Source organism: Gossypium hirsutum, chromosome A11 (assembly GCF_007990345.1).
Source record: "Gossypium hirsutum isolate 1008001.06 chromosome A11, Gossypium_hirsutum_v2.1, whole genome shotgun sequence".
NCBI lineage: Eukaryota > Viridiplantae > Streptophyta > Magnoliopsida > Malvales > Malvaceae > Gossypium > Gossypium hirsutum.
Window position 1 is genome coordinate 115,226,259 of NC_053434.1, and position 4,669 is coordinate 115,230,927.

At 27.5% G+C, this 4,669-nt stretch overlaps 1 long non-coding RNA gene across 2 annotated transcripts; it reads right to left on the minus strand.

The window, feature by feature from the left end:
- Positions 1-566: 566 nt before the first annotated feature.
- Positions 567-4,433, minus strand: LOC121209384 (uncharacterized). 2 transcript variants are annotated; one of them, XR_005904508.1, is made up of 3 exons: positions 4,175-4,433; positions 3,564-3,883; positions 567-2,274 (listed from the first exon to the last, which is right to left on the minus strand). It is a non-coding gene; the product is annotated as an uncharacterized lncRNA (long non-coding RNA). The 2 variants fall into 2 exon arrangements; XR_005904507.1 differs by lacking the exon at positions 567-2,274 and having other exon boundaries at positions 3,519-3,883.
- Positions 4,434-4,669: the final 236 nt, after the last annotated feature.

Below are 4,669 nucleotides of genomic sequence, written 5' to 3' on the forward strand. Positions count from 1 at the left end.
AGAAAGTAAGCAATGGTTAGGCCTATTTATAGTTGAGGTTCAAGGATCAACTTGCAATGTCCCTATAGAATTAGGGACCAAAATTGCAATTATCCCATGCCAACTTTTAACCCAACTTGCCAACCAATATTACTTTCTACTTTCGGTGCCCACCCCATTTGACTTTTCAAACAATGGTGGGTTCCAATATTAACTAATAAAAATCTATAACGATTGACTTTTGTAATTTTTATTATTTAGTCATTTTTTCTTAATTAACTATCAAATCACCAAATTTTTTAGACCAAATTTTAATACACATAAGCTGTCACTCTGTAAATATTTGGTTTATAGAAATGAAATCCCAATACCTTATTTTTTAAAATCACTTAACTTTAGGGATAACTCACTTATAGTTAACTATTTATTCAATAAGCCAAAATTGTCATATTAAAATTCAATATAATAATATATTATATTTGACTCATAAATATTAATTAATAATATTTACGGACTCACTTATCAGATTTGTGATCTTAAAATTACTATTTTCAACACCACTAAAAAATAAGTTGTTACATCCCGAGCCGTGAAAGTACGATAAAAACTTCCAAAGCCATAAAAAGACAGCTATGGCGCGACACGACCCCTAGGTTGAGCCATAGCAACCTGTGCTGAGCCGTAGCTTAAACGTGAGTCACAAGCAATGATGACGTCAATGACCATGTTTAGCAAGATATTAAGATACCATTTAATACCAAGCATTTATTAATATCGGGGGCATATTGGGCATCAACTGCACATATTTTAGCTTATAAATAATAGGCTTATGTACACAAATTAGAGCATCTATCCATCAAGCAGAGATTTAGACTTAAATAGTTTTCTTTAGTTTTAGTTTTCTTCTTCTGTAGCCGGAATATCTTATTCCAATATAAAGATAATTACGAGCGGAGATTATTCCGGATCCGTGCTTCAATATATTTATCAATGAGCATTCCCTTTACTCTTCTACTTTATTCTTTTATTTATATTTCATCAGCCTGATCAACTAATGTTTGTATGAATTTTAGAATAACTTTATTTATATCTTGCATGATTGTTTGTTGAATTAATTAATTCATCAAGTCGATTAATTAACAAAATAATAAGGATTCATAATAGGGTTAGTTAGTATAGATACATGTTATAAAACTGTAGGTGTGACAACCCTAGGAAATTATCATAAGGGACACGAGATCGGGAGATAAGTTAAATCGAGTAAATTGTAGTCTATCTTGATTGAGAAAGTGAGGTCGGGAGATAAACGAGTATTAACCAATCGATCAATTATTAGAAGTTGGGAGGTAATATTAGTTAATTAATAGCTAATTCATATTAAAACCCGAATTCTAAAATTAGTTAATATTCTATTTATTAATTAGGGATTTAATTAATCATAAGCTAGATTCTTGCATTGTCAACACTAGGAATAAGAAAATCCTTTATGTTAATTTAGATTTAATAATTTAATTAGTTTAATAAATCTATTATTTTGGACTTACACTACTAATTCATGACCGAATTAGATTAGTAATTATTTTCTATAATTAATTTAATAATAATTTTTCTAATCTTTAATTCCTTGGGTATGGTACTCAGAATACTTACCAATATTTCTTTGTAAACTTTACTATATTATAATTTGATCCGTACACTTGTGGGCACCGCCGATTTAATTAAATATATTTTTGGTGTGATATTTTTACTATAAATGATAACATGTTTATAGGTAGTCAAGTTGTTGCCACAGCTGTCGGGGATTGCAACGTTGAAATTTTTATTAAATTGATTACTATAAAATAATATTAGTCAAAGAAAAACGAGTTAGATAGTGTTCTCACTTTTATTTAACTAATTATATTTTATATCTTTTAATGCAGAAAAAATATAAAAAAATTATTATTAAAGAAAAAAATTGATATTTTTACATACCTGGTTAATTGTTAGATTTAATCATGAATATCGATTTTTATAAGTCAGTGTATAAATTATCTAAATTAAATTAATTGTACGAAAATTCGACAAATCAATAGAATTGAGATTATAAAGAAGAACAGTCTGAATGTTGGGATGAACTCCCACCTAAACTGAACGAGTATACATCCGAGAAGGAGGGAGATTCGACGAATCAAAGGAGTTAGGACGGAGAATGTGATGAAATATTATTGGATTACGAGAAAAGCTATTGTTTAAGTGAATTACCCTTACATTTGCTTCTCCCTGAGAAAGTTGTAGGCAGAGCACTACTTTACACTGCAAAAGCGTGTGGGACAGTCACATTAAAAATAATTGTACGACTTCTCCAGCAAATTCAAAGTCTAGTCCGTGGGAACCAATTATATTGTTTTAACTTCGCTCGCAAGTTAAATAAATTTCTTTTATATTTATATTATTTTTTAATTTCAAAAGATATTTAAAACTAAAATTAAGTAAAACAAATTAAAATCAAACTTAAATGAGTTTAAAAAATATATAAATATAATGATTTATTTAACCTTCTAATTTTATAAAAATATTATTTTAATATTTCATTTATTTTCAATCTCTTTTAACTTTTAAATTTGTGATATTCCTCAAATCACTCTAAAATAGATACAAAAATTAATTTTTATTAACTTTAATAAATCATTATGCTAAAAATATATTTTGATTAATAAAATAATTGATTTCATAATAATTTTAATCTTAATATCAAGACTCCATTTCAATTTTATTTTGGGTTCAGCCAGAATTGATGAAAGAGTAATAGAAAACGAGTAAATAAACGGTTTTTAATGTAAAAAACGCTTACATCTTTTGAAAACTACCCATTCTTAGAAACTTGGAGTCAGGAATCTTTGTACCACCGAAAGTTAACTTCGTGTGCAGCATAAAATAATTTTAATTAATTATATTTGGGTCATTACATATTTTAAAAAAAAAATAAGTTTTTGCAATATGTCAATATCATTAATTAAATTCGTAACTATCAAATATATAATTGATTGTGTTTTATAATTATTTCTTTTATAAATAAAATATTATAAAAATTAATAAATTTTTTAAAAAAAATTAAAATTATGCTTATAATTATAATTATTATATTTAAGAAATGATCCATTTATTCTAATACAGAACTACACTTTCATACATCAATTTGAAATTAAACCTAACATTATAAACTCGAACCGTACCGAATTCATCAGTTTAAATATATATAATAATATAAAAAACTTGACATTTTATAAAAAATTAAAAATATATAATATTGCTTTAAAACACATTTAGAATAAATCCAAATAAATTGGAGTCCAAGTGCATTTGAATCTAGACAAATGTTTGTTTAGATCCATTCTTAATGTTAAATAATTTTAATATTTTTTTTATAAATTTATATATTTTTAAATATTTTTATTTTTATTAATGCTTATGGTTATGCTCTTTAATTGCCGGTTTCATGTCATCACATTTTAACAATGTTAGAGTAGAGGAATAAAGTATGAAATTGAATCAACGAATTAAATCCAAAAAGAATTTAAAAACTCTTCGGTTGAAATAATAACCTAAGCTTGAAGCAGGATTCAGCTTTGATAGTTGAAACTTTTAGGTGGTTGTACCTCTGCCTCGTCCTTTGCAAATGATACATGAACTCCACAAAGCTTTACCTCACCACAAATGCATTGAGACCAATCCCCCTTGCAAACAAGTGGGCAGAATCTAAACTAGGCCTCATTTGTTTGATGCCTGAGTTCCCACAAACCAGCTAACTTTAGCATTGTCATCACAGAAACAAGTGATCCCACCCAACCAATTGGTCTCCAGGGATTCGTCTCTGAGGCCCAAAAATATCAGAAAGGTACCAAAAACGCCCTTAAAGTTTGACCTGAAAATTACTAAGATATTATTGAAAATCTCTGCTTTATTTAATTAACAACACTTTTATTTTTTTTATATTATTTCTGCCTTATATTTTTACATTATTAGGTTAAAATTTCGAAAGACTTAGAATTAATTGTTTCTCTCTTTTCTAGTTAAAAATTTTATTGAAGTTTGATTTAATAAATTAATGAGACTTATTTATGCTTTAATTCTTTTTTGTTCTTTGATATTCTTTATAACAATATTTATCCGAATTTATAGTTAAACTCGAGCAAAAAATGTTAGATTTACAAACCTCGTGAAATTTCATCTCCTCTTCGAAGCTCCTCATCATCTATAAAAATTTCGATTTTCATCAACACAAATCTTTGTATAGATGACTTGCGGAACCATTACGAGTATACTCGACTCTGAAGTTAAGGAGAACATTGTATATCCTTGCTTTGATCATATCAGCAGCAGCAGCAGAAGAAGAAGATGTTGAAGGAAGCATATGGGTGTTCCGCCGGATTTGATGGAAGATTATTGGATTATGAGTAAAGCCATTTTTTAAAGTTAATTACTCTTAGAAACTTATAGCCATACTTCCCACTGTATATCAACTACTCAAGCGTGTGGGACCTTACACATTGAAAATAATTGCACGAGCCTCCAACAAATTGAAATGAAGGGTAAATTACACCAGTTGTCCTTAATTTTTGATTAAAATTGTATTTCAAGCATTCAACTCTTAAAAATTACATAATTGTTATTGAAATTATCAAAATATTAAAATTTTGTCACTCATCTT